Consider the following 12,696-nt stretch of genomic DNA (forward strand, 5'->3'; position numbering starts at 1 on the left):
AGATTTTTCCCCCCTCTTCAGTAGCAATGGAAGCAAGCATGTTGGCTGTGATACACGGACATCTGTTTGTCCTTGTCTGCAATGAAAGCCTGAAGCGTGTTGCATGTCCAAATTGGGAGTGCCTTCCATTCAGACACTTGTATGAGCCTAATGACCCCGGTGCCCGGGGTCGGCTCTTCATTGGCTTCCCTGTTTTTTTTTTACCATTTTCTCAAATTTAAATTGTCTGCCCCTCTCGAAAGGGCCCCCATCACGTTTCAAAAACATTATGGCTAATACATTCCAATGTGTGAGGTCACTGGTGGTGGCAAAGTGTCAGAGCAAAGTGTCTACCACAAATGTTCATCTATTGGTTGCCTTCAGTGAAGGGCCAGGCAATACAAAGGCATCCCGGATCCAACAGCTCCAAGACTTCCACTTCTTTCCCGTTACCCATTAGCATTAGAGGAACAACCATCTGGGATGGTTAAAACACTGGATTTCTTTGACGGGGTGCCTTTGTTTTTGGTGATGACTAATCTGAGTAAGCTTTAGTGGGAAAGGGGCAACGCTGTAATTAACTTTCTGAAGAACCGGTGTAAATTCCAAGGCTGACAAATACTTAAAAAAAAGAGAGAACAGGAAAGCAAAGCCCTTATAAATGGACACATCATCGTCTTGTAATTAATAAAACTGGATGCCTGCTGAATGATTTCCCTATGATGATGCCTTTCAATTCAGGAGTGAAGTATACAACATGATCAGATATGAACTGAAGTGAGACTTTGACAAATTTCATATAATTTCTACTGGACTACCATTTAATAAGCATAGATGCTAAAAAATGCCACAACACCTACAATATGTAGTTGTATCTGTAATGTAAAAACAAGTTCTTTTTAACTTGCTAGCTAGATCATCAATCCCAATATCTTCCTTCCAATGGCGAGAAATTGTTTGCTGGTTTTTGCATTTCTTTCATATAGCTGAGATATTGACCACTAGACTACGCTTGAACTTTGAACTTGCACACTCTGTTTATTTATACATCTACACATATAGTAGTGTCTTAGATCTGGGGAATTATTTTGGTAGATATTTCCTTAAGAGGATAAATAAAAAAAATATGTTCTGCTATTGTCCTACGTGAAAATTAGGGGATCACCAAAGGCAGTCTGACTTATTCTTTGTAAACCCTGAATCTGTTATCAGAGTCCAGATTAAATGATCTTGCACTGTAAATAATAAATTATGTCAAATTTGGCTTAACTTTATAATTTAAGCGAGACATTTCATCAAAAACCAGCAACAATGTCAATGAGGAAAGACAAAGAGAGGAGCAGCAGAAGAGACAGTAAAGGTTGTCCAGACCAGACTAAATTAAACATGAGGTTCATTTAGTCAAACCAGAGCATTTCTCCTGAGTCCTGTCTAACGTGGGTCATCGTGAATATCCACGTTATTGTTCATTCTCAATCACCAGTGGAGGAGCAAAGTGGGGTTAAAGACAGTCGCCCTCTAATAAAGCTTTGTAGGGCACGGAGCATTCGGAGCCAACAGCTGTCCAAACAAAGGCCTGTTTCCCACTCATCGTTACGCCAAGTGTCACTGTCAGTGGCTACTTATATGCATAGCCAAACCATCATAAAACATTAATATGCCGAGCCTGCGCTGCCAGTGATGGTCACATGGCACTCCTGTTACACCGACATTACGCAGACCCATGTTGGACATGGAAATAGGTTAAAATTACTTGTAAATCTTCTGAGAGATATTTGAGGAAGATATGAAAGGTCTGCAGTGGACCTGAAGGCTTAGACGGCTGTTGAAACACAGCCAGGCTCCTTCCCCGTGTGTGCATCTTCTCATCATACACAATTACCATCCAGCACATGCTCCCCTGGTATCCCGTGGGTCTCCTGTGGGTCTCATCACTTCTCGCCTTCTGCACCAACTTACCCATTCACATTCTCCCTAAGATGTAGATAAAGGTTTTGATATCAGCCACCATGAGGATGTGATTTTCTTCAAACAGCTTCGAGGTGTAAAGTTTAAATGAATAAATCCCGTCTCTGCCTGCCTTGAAGAACAGCTGACACACCTTAAAGGATTTCACCAGCTTTTGGTGGAAAACCTATAGTGGCCCAAAATAAAGTTTTCGAGACTGAAAACTTTTAAGAGATATGTATTTCTGAATTATTATTATTTTTTAGCAAAAATGCCTTTTATTCTCTTACAAATTGAAAAAAGGACTAGTAACTGTCTTTGCCTCATACTGTAGGTGTGACTGATACTGCTGCTGCTTCAGTTACCAATGACAGCTCTATAATTCTGCTAATGTTACTGTGTTTTACCAACACACTTTTAGGGAGTTGTGACCACAAAGGCAACATTTTTGACAGAAATGGCAGAAGACTAACATTGTGTTTTATCTTCTGTCCAACAAAAGAAGAAAAAAAACCCCCACAATTGGCAGAAACCCTAAAAATCCCATATTTACTGTCAGCATACTAGTCTATCAAACACCCTCAGGTTGATGGTTTCTCTCTCTACAAACTCCTGTTGGAAACAAAAGCATGAAGCTGAACTCATGATAAGAGGTTGGGAAGCACATGGAGATGTGTGTTCAACCCATAAGCACCACATGTAATCTAATATTTTATACTTTTAGAAACACGTTTCTTTGTTCCTCCTACACACCCCATTATTTGTATTTCCTTGAATGTGATTTTTATCCAGCTAATTTCACACATTTTAATTTCTGTGCATATAGCCATGCCACTGACATGTCTATGTGTGACCACAGTTCAAGTCCTCCAAGGGACTCCCTTTTTTTTTTTTTTTTAAACTCAATCAATAAAAGTAGGGTTAGGTTTGTGATATTAAAACTACCTAGCTAGGGTTAGCCAAGTACTTGGTTTCTTAGAAAATTTTCTTGGTTGCCAGGGTGATGCAGAGCTGCTGACAATCTCATCCATAGATGTGATCATATGCATGCAGAAACAAAGCACGTTTCCTGTTGTATTTGTTTCAAACTCGTGCTGAGCTTAAAGAAATAAAACTATTTGTGTCTGTGTACACGATCAAAGAGCTTATTTCTAAAGACATTTTTTGCCATCTGACCAGGCTGGTGTGTTTGTTTCAGTAAGGCTGCCGCTTTACAACAGGCACTGTGTATGTTGGAGATCTGGGACAGGAACCAACCGGCAGCATCTAATGCAGAGCAGCTGTCTGTCTCCTGGGTTACAGAAGCCTACTGTCTGCTGGCAGCCATAAAGTGTACAGCTGGACCTACTTCAGCAAGTAGTCCAAACACACATGCATGCTCACACTCACATACGTTGGACAAGCGCATAGTAACACTAACCATCTTGGCACTGCTGTGCCATCAGACAATAACTCAGCATCAGCCCTAATGCAGGTAGAATAATTCAGCAGATTATGACACTGTTCTATCTACAAACATCACTCTTTTTTACCGGCTCTCTGGTAATAATAGGGAAACAGCCGACAAGAGGAAAAACTTTTCCCAGTAAAACATAATTGGCAGCCAGGTGCATGCAGTAAAAAGCACAATTAAGACAACCTGAATGCTCGAATTACAAAACATAGAATGAATTACAGTAACTGCTTTGCAGAGCAAGCAATGGTTTTGCTAACATCATCCACACATTCTCCATGTGAGATCGATGTATAGATTTCAACATGGTCACTATCACTGCCATGAAAACCTGTCAAAGCACCTCAGAAATCAAAGCAAAAATCTGAAATGTTGGTCGGCTTACGCTAGTTACACCAAATTTTCATTTTTGGGGGGCAAACAATCCAGTGAATAATCAAAAGATTTTTTCTAATGCCAATAACCATTGCACTATCTATGCATTTCATAAAATTGGCCAAAACAGGATAGAAATCTTTGGAAAAAGTTTGAATATACACTAATATGGAAGAACAGAGCTGAGACAGTGTGTTTAAAGTTGTCATTCACTGCCATTTCCTTTTCAAAATGGATCTTAATTAGGTAAGTGAAGCAGCCCATTCATTCTGCTCTTATTCAAACACTGGCTCAGTGCAGGTAAAGGAGGTAACTTACCTTGAAGAGAATGCTTGCAGCCTCTCCACCGATGAGCAATCTAAGAAGCCTTGAGGAGAGCCTTATCAGCCAGCCCTGACAAATGTTCTCACCGGTCTGTATCTCTCAGAGCACTGACAGCTCTGTCATCTTCCCTCTTCTCTCTGTTCTCTTTGAGTGTTTACTCGAGTCTACCTAGAGAGCCAGCTGATGTTGAGCAGCCAGTGAGGAGAGAAAGAGAGCGAGAGAGAACGAGAGGCTGAGAGAGGGAAAGAGTGAGTGAAAGAGAGAATTCCCTTTCTCTTAAACACTAGACCCTCTGCGGTCAGACTCCACTCCCACCTACTGCTCTCTTAAATGCCCACCCCACCACCTCCACCTCTCCCATTCACCCTCTCCACAGCATTGTGAGTGAAAGCGAAGGAGCTGAAACAGGACGCCTCAAGGCTGGAAGAAGAGAGTGAGCCAGAGAGAGAGAGTAGGAGAGTGAAAATGGGGAAAGGGAGGTGGGTAGAAGGGGTGGAATGGGATGGGGTGGTGGTTGGACCATTAGCAGCAAATTGCAGCGGGCAAGCCAATCGAAAGCAAGATATGAGTGAATGCAGGGCCTGCATTAACATAGCATTAAAGGACTTGAAAGCAGGGAGTGAAAAAGGGCCGCCAAAGGCTCCGTTTGTGAGATTGATGAGCCTGGGTAACAATGAATATGCACTCAAATGATGTACTGGACCCATGTTGAACATATCATATTAAAACAAAAGTTTTAACTAGCTACTGTTGCTAGTTTCTGATTGCTTATACAAAAAAGGGCAAAAAACCCCCACCTTACAACACCAAAGAATGGCACCAGATAAGTCTCTACAATCCATCTGGGAATTCAAGACTAGAAATAGCGATCCATCTATTTAAATGCTCTTTATAGATTTTTACACTTTCTGACCTAAAGTTCAGAAACATACCAATGTCAGAGGAATTACTTTTGAACATGGAAAATGACGCCAACTGAAAGTCACATAAATTCTATGACGTTTGCAGTTTATACAACCGTCAGTGTCAAAACTGTCAACAAACCATAACACTTTTGTGAAATGTTTGTGATCAGTGTTCTCCAGTTTCAGTGGAATGCCAACTCATGCTTGACTAAGTCTTTTTAGATGCAAGTCGTGAAACTTGGCAGCCTTCCTTGCAACTGGGAAGTTACTTTAATGCATCTATCGATCGATTGATCTATGTAAATGAACAGTGGTTGCAGAGAAAAAAACTATATGTAAAATAAGCAGTGAAATATTTACATAAGGCTTCACCAATTTTGCAAAAAAAAAAAAAAGTTTAGGAAAAAGTTTTGTTCTCCTTTCAGTTACACATCAAATACACATCCACCCAGTTTCACAACAATATGGTTCAATCCAGGTGTCTTGTTCTTTTGATGTTGGCACATCCATCTCAACGGTAATCTGCTCCTTGTCAACCACCACTCTGTCTTGTTGTTTGGCCAGTAGCTGCGTGTCTGTCTGGAACTTGAAGTCCCACAGCCCTGCCATTCTCAAACACCTTTGGCAATGTCACCCATCAGTACTTGGGGACTTCTAGTCCATATGCAGCTCAGCTTTTTCCCGCACTCTATTCCAGTGACTTGGCTATGCTTTTACATTCTGCTGCTATTTACCGTACAGAGGTACCTTTGCACAGCCTGCAACTTGGGTACTGTTGGCTGTGGCAGACTGCCTGGATCCGGTGCTGGGGGCTTGCTCTTATGTTTTTTTTTCTTTGTTTTCTGGCTTTATTTGATAGGTACAGTGAAGAATTGCAAGTAAAGGAGAGGTGGAGAAAGAGTCAAAAGGGCCATAGGTCGGACTCAAACCGGCATCCGCCATTCTCAGTCATATGGCATCTGGTTACCTGCACTGAGCTAAACCAACGCCCGGGCACAGCCTTTTCTAGCCACTGATAGGATTTGTCTTAGCCTCTTCCTCGGTAATTGGTACAACCCATGCAGGGACTTGATTATCCATGATAGTTCCTCTTCCTGTTCCTCATCACGGTCTGTCTTCAGCTGCCTGAAGCACTCTTGGAGCATCTCATCTCAGGATGCAAGCTTTATGATGTGTTTATGGATACTTTAGCCTGGATTGTGGCTTGACTGCCGCTGATCCTAGTTGTCTTTTCCGTTGCAGTACAGCCTCAGGGTACAAGCCTTCACGGTCCCATTGAGTTCCTGATTAAGGTTACCAGTACAGTATTGTAGCCTTGTATAGTGCCAAGCACTCCAGTGCCCACATGTAGGCCACTGAGTCAGAGACTTTCTTGTATTCAGACAATATACGGCATATAATAGCATTATTACTTTATTATTCGAATGATTACTTTAGTATCTTTGAATTTCAGATTTCGGTTACATACTGCAGATTATGGTACAGACCATAGTTAGTTCCTGAAGTCCAACAAAAAAAGATGGGATTTGGATGATTATATTGATAGAATAATGGGGGTTTCATTGATTTATCCATTTAGTGACTAAGGCTGTGACTGCCAAGTTAAAACCTGACACGCTTGATCAAACAGTCGTGTCAGTAACAATGTCTATAGTTTTCTTTGGATACCAATTGTATGGTGGATGCAATTCTGCGCTAAATAATTTATGTAAACAGGGAGAGCTGCCATAAGTAAATACAGGAACAAAGAGTTTAGGAGGATCCTGCTTTACTCAGTTCAGATTACACTGGACCTGTGACTTTAAAATAGAGAGAAAAGCTCTTTCATGAGAATGAGTGTGGAGGAGGGTGTGACATTCATTAAGTCAAAATATCACTCCTAAGACTGATTGTAAAAGCCTTTACTGGTGGTACTGGGTTGGGTTCTGCTCAGTGCTTAACCTCTTTATCAGGCTACCAGCAATCTAGCTAGGTGTTGAGTTGGGGTTGGGTTTGTCAACAGACATTTGGCATTACAGTTTTTTCTGTTAAAAAAACAATCCCCATTTGGACGTTTTAAAGATGTGAACATTCTATAAAAAATTTGGGAATGTGAACTTAAACAAATCCTAATCCTAACCCAGGTGACAGTAACCTCATGGATGCTAAAATGGTAAAACTGCAATTTCTCGAGCAACACGACTGTACATTTCCATCTTTTTTGAAGCACCTTTTGGGAAATATGCATTCTCTAATCTCAAACGTATGAAACACTGATAAAGATTGCTGGTATGTGAGCGACAATCTATTCTAAACATCAGTGGGGTGTACGTGCCGAGGTTTACATCAAGACTGAGCAGAGCTTTTCTCTTCAGGGGAAATGATCCTCGTCTTGCTGCTGAGAGCCTGTGGCCAGTCAGGCAGAAAACATCTTCTCTAATCCCATATAAAGCACAATGACACACATGCAGCACAGCTATAGGGTGATAAAAAGCAAAATTCAATGACTTGAGGGGCCCCTAAATTTTGGTTCTCATCCCTGCTCCCCAGAGAGAAGAGGGAAATGTACACAGTCTGGGGGATAAAGATTTTTTTAATGACTTCTTGCTGTAATGATATCATTTAGATGAGAGAACTGGTTGAAGGCTTGGCTATGTATAGCACCTGTTTTAAATGACTGTAAATGTAGAATCCCTGCGTCTCTCCATCTGTTCCTGTTCTCACCTTCCTGTTGCACTCTCTCTTTCCTTCTCCCTCCTTCACAGCCCCGACAGGCTTCGCAGAGAATTGCTGTGGGAGTTCTCCACCTCCCTGTTTGCAAAGGCGTACCTGTTCGCCAACTTTCGGAACAAGTGAACTGAGCGGGTTTGATTTCCCAGATGACACCCGGTACGTGAATCCTCGCCTGTCATCCAATTTCAAACCAGACGTCTGCTTGAGGGAGCCTATTTTATTTCCATTAGAGCAAAACAAGGTTTGGTTTTATCGGCTGTCTTAACATATACACAGAAGGAAAAGTGGTACAATAACTGAGCATAAAGAGAGAACCGCTACCTGAGTGGAGTGTTACTATATAGGGCAAGAAACATCACAAGGGACGGGCTATTTTCAAGAACTGGTTCTTGCAAAATAATCAATATAAAATTCAATTTTTGAGCTGGAAAGCGCAATCAAATCAGTTATGAAACAATACACAATAATGAGATTTTGGTGGTCTTTGCAATCCTCACTGCAGGAAAATTTCATCTAAAAGGAAAAGTGAGGCAAAGGTTGCCTAGAGCACGTATAATAAGGTGTTCTTGCCACCATATAATTGGTGGTGTCTAACTTGAAGGAAGGAAGGAAAAGGGACTCTGTGGGAAGTGAGACACATTCTGTCAATGACAGTGAGACCTAATTATACGATTGCAGCCCCTGCAGCCATGGTGCATGTCAAAGCGGGCAGCAATAAGGCTGTCGATGGGAAGACACACCACCTGCAGTTGGTGTGTGTGAGCTTTCAGGTGACCTGGAAAGACCTGTTTACCTCATTAAAAATGAATCACAAGGTAATAAGGGCTCCGCTCTCCATTCCTCCCTCCCAATGTCTGTCCTTCATCCATTATGCAACAGTGAGGTGGGGTGGTGTGGGTTAAGTCCTCAGGGAGGGTCACTTGGATGGACACCCAGTCTGCCCCCTCCTCCACAAGCTACTGAAACCCCCTCTATGATTCAATAATGAGAGAATAACACAGCAATGGGGAGTATAATGTTGGTGACGAGCAATGCGGCAGGGAGTCCAGGTAGCAGCAGCCATCAGCTGTTTTTTAGAGGGCTATCTGCATCAGAGTGTATTTGTAATAATAACCAGTTTAATCTAAGAGGGACTGTAATTTCAATAAACAAAGTAATAGACTCTGCTTTCAAGAGCTCTGTGCGATGGAAAAAAACAAGATGTGTGTAAGGTGGGGGGAGTAGCTGACAAGGATATTCCAATTTAATTGAGTTCAATTTAATTCAAAGCAGGTGCTTTAGATTGTAAGGTAAAGACCCTACAATAAGAGAAAACCCCAACAATCAGACCTGACCCGCTATGAGCAAGCAGTTTAAAGCTCACTCATTAATAGATCTCTTATACAGGAACCACAGACGGTCTACAAGATGGACATAGCCACCGGTCTCTTACAACTTCATTGTTAGCATTTTAGCGTTTGCATTTCAAATTTGGATAGCAAGCTGCAAGGGTGCAATGAACAGTTAGTCATATTAGTTCATTATTAGCTAACATAATACTCTAGTTTCACTCACCAAAACTGAAGCACAAACTGTGCCACACGCCGAGTCTGAATATGAGCTGAGAATCCTTTAAAAATTCTCCATGAAGAGAAAACAACAGGAACAGAATAGAGAGGTCCACTGGAGGGTGAGGCTGAGATATCAGCTCCCGCTGTCTGTCTTGGCACCTGTATAAAGACACAGACATGCTCCTAACTCCAGCATTAAAACATTTATGTGTGTGGTGAGTGAGTGGGGAGTAGACTATAACTATAAATATGCTTTTTAATGCTGTGAGGTTAGACATTTAAATGTGAGAAACAATGGGAAGTTTTGCATTCACCCTCGCGCGGCACCTCAAGGAACTGCAGTTTTCGTCACTTCCAGGTTGGCGCTAGCTAGACCGTATAACATTTTTGGCCAACAATGAATTAATAGAGCTCATCAAAGTGTAAATTGTTTCACTAGCTCACGTGTTATAAAACCATACATCAAACAAATGTAAATACTAGACAAAGATAACCTGAGTAAATACAAAATGCATTTTTTTCTAGGTGAGAAGCTTAGCATTGCAAACTGAGCATTGCACCAGAAAAGACCACACACAGACACAACTGCTGCATTCATCTGTACAAATGGCCGGTAAACGACCTTAGTACAGAGTCAGGGCTTGTATCTGTGCTCTGGCCCTTGACCTCAGACCCTATAATCCTTCTCACATAACTTTTGTGTTGCTACAGTTGGCGCTCTGTATCTCCGTGCTTGCCAACTGCTTCAGAAAAGTTGACAGTGCAGATTCAACACTTGAGCTCTCAGGATCTGCGTAATATACATAAGATCTAAAATGTTCCAAGATGGCACAGAATGTTAACAACCTTTTCTGCACTGCACTAAAAAACAAATAGAACATGTCAAAGACAGTAAACCATTTCCTCCTGACTGGCTGCCCACAAAAAACTCAGGGCTTAGAGTGAATAAGAATTTTACCACAAGGGAGCCAGCTAAGCTACAGTAAAGGATCACAAGGTTAAATGCTAAGCTTCCTCCATGTACTTTGGTTCCGAGGAGAAACGATGATCTGTGCCGACAGGAATTAATAACCAGTGGTTTGGAAAGTGAAACTGGCAGCTAGTATAGCTGAGTGAACACAGTTGTCCGGTCCATTTCCAGACACAGGAGTGTCTAGTATGAAGTGGGTGACCCTCCTGGGTGAACTGACCTCTCTGAGACCTGACCTTACTCAGTGGTAATGGGGGAGAAAGCAATGCCAAAAAGACACCCAAGAGAGTTGAGGTTACAAGACTAACCATCTTTCAACTCATTCTTTCCAACATCGGGTTAGAAAAACAAAAGGTGGGAAAATTGGGCTGTACTACCACTACAAGCCTTGACAGACAATAAACAGATGTTGCTCCAAAATTATAGGGCCATAAAGGCGACTGGCAAGCTAAGAATTAGCGTCCAAATTAAGGCACATTAGAAGTAAAATAATAGGAAATTATTTCTATGTACAATTAAAATAAATGAAAAAACAAAACTCTAATTAAATGAAAGACAAATACAAAATTGATAAAAGGAAAAAAGACCATTTAAACATGAAACCTTGAAATAAATGATTAAATAAGTACATAGTAAAATATAAGTAAATAATAACCCCAAAATAAATAACTCACCTGAGAGCTGGTAAAACCTTTAATCACACATATAGCTATATATCCATTTGATTGTTTAACAAAATATCCACCAAACAACTCCACAAGATATATAACCATAATCCTTTAAGGCTGTCATCCGTCACAACTAGTCCTAACCTTAAATTTAGGAGACAAATTGCAATAGATTCTGATCCATGTCAGATAGAATGATTATAGGCGAACAGTAGCTTTGGGTGTTAAAGACCTTTCCTCATCTTTCTCACCAACAAGATGGTTTCTTTCCTTTTTCTGCATATGGCAACTATTGAAGATGAGAAATGTACACTGTCATCTTTGCACACAAGTTGTCTTTTGGCATCAGTGCTTTCACACCCTCACTGCTGTAATATTGGATATTGCGAACCTGCTTTTTACCGTTTTACTGAGTGACAAAATCCTCATAATGGGTCTCAGGGAGACTAGTTGTTTATTAGTTACATTGTACTTCCACTTTTATTTACTGGTTAGATTGAGACACTATAAACTCCTTGGTTAGACTGAGGGTTTGAGATCATATGTACTCCTTTATAACAGTAACTGTTCACACTGAAAACTGATGAGTTGACGAGTTGACCAAGCTCACTAAAGTCATAGCATGGTGCAGCAAGCTCCACCACCCAAGGACACTTTGTCTACAACTGAGAAATGCCAACAAGCACACCATCTTGTTACTTTTACGACACTACATGTACTGTACTCAAAATAGTGAGTGCAAGTACAGAAGTACTTAATTTGAGACCCAGCGCTTGTTATGTACCTCTGCAATCCCTGGGCCTGAGATGACGGTGCAAGAGAATTTGGCAGGTGAATAAGCTTCAGATCATCAGTCATTTTTAAATTAAACAAAGAGAACTCAAGTAAATACAGTTTTTCAATGATTGTTTCATTTATTAATGATAACAATTATCCAAACCTACCTCACCCATTGTGGAGAAGTATTTGGCAGTAGGTATTTCACATTGACATGGAGGACTTTGGGTGAATTTTAAAAATTCAGCAGCACTAGAGGGTTTTTGAGTATGAAGAGATGGATTTAGGCCCAGCCTTTGACTAGGTTTATTTGTACTGTGTTTTAGATCATTGGGCTTCTGTGTAACCCAAGTATACTTAAGCGTCAGGGCACAAAGTGATGACCAAACATTCTCCTTCAGGATTAATGGACTGATTCTACTACTCTCCCAGAGTACTCAAAGCGCTCTATACAACATGCCACTTTCATGCAATTACACAAGCACTTTCTTCTAAGCTTTTTTTAGTGCTTCCTAGCTAACATTCATATTCATACTCTCCATCAGAGAGCAACTTGGGGTTCGTATATTGCCCATGGATACAGGAGGAACCAGGGATCGAACCACTAACCTTCCAATCAGTAGATGACTTGCTGTACCTCCTGAGCTACAGCCACCCACTGGATTGTTATGGCAGGTCACCCAGATCCTGAAGCAGGAGAGCTTCACACTACTCTCACCATGTTTCATTGCTGTTGTGGTGTTCTTTGTATGAAATGCTGTGTTAGCTTTACACCAGATGTAATAAGATGAAAACCTTTCAAGTCTTTAAGTCAGTCCCCAGAATATTTTCCCAAAAGTCATCAAAAATGTTTTCTGGCAAATGCGCGATGAGCTTTTGTGTTCTTTTTGGTCAGCAATAGCTTTTGCTCTGTAACTCTCTCCTGCATGCCATTTTTTCCAGTCTCTTGCTTTTTGCTGAATCATAAACACTGACCTCAACTGAGGGAAGTGAGGTCTACAGTTGTCAGTTCTCTTGTGCGGCCTTAATGTAATGT

The 12,696-nt window shown here is 41.1% G+C and overlaps 1 protein-coding gene across 4 annotated transcripts in view; it reads right to left on the bottom strand.

The window, feature by feature from the left end:
• The window catches only part of tncb (tenascin Cb), a 65,495-nt gene extending 56,120 nt beyond the window's left edge, over positions 1-9,375 (bottom strand). For 2 of the 4 annotated variants that reach the window (XM_086313512.1, XM_086313510.1), the window contains exon 1: positions 4,073-4,382. The gene's annotated coding sequence lies outside the window, so the exon portion shown is untranslated. Of the gene's footprint in view, positions 1-4,072; positions 4,384-9,249 lie in introns of those variants that run through there. The other 2 variants (XM_086313511.1, XM_086313513.1) reach the window with 2 other exon arrangements.
• Between the last annotated feature and the right edge of the window lie 3,321 nt (positions 9,376-12,696).

The sequence above is a fragment of the Aulonocara sp. 'chitande type north' Nkhata Bay genome, linkage group LG12 (assembly GCF_057382095.1).
Source record: "Aulonocara sp. 'chitande type north' Nkhata Bay isolate Kocher_YH1m ecotype deep benthic linkage group LG12, A_spYH_male_GT1.1, whole genome shotgun sequence".
Taxonomy (NCBI): domain Eukaryota; kingdom Metazoa; phylum Chordata; class Actinopteri; order Cichliformes; family Cichlidae; genus Aulonocara; species Aulonocara sp. 'chitande type north' Nkhata Bay.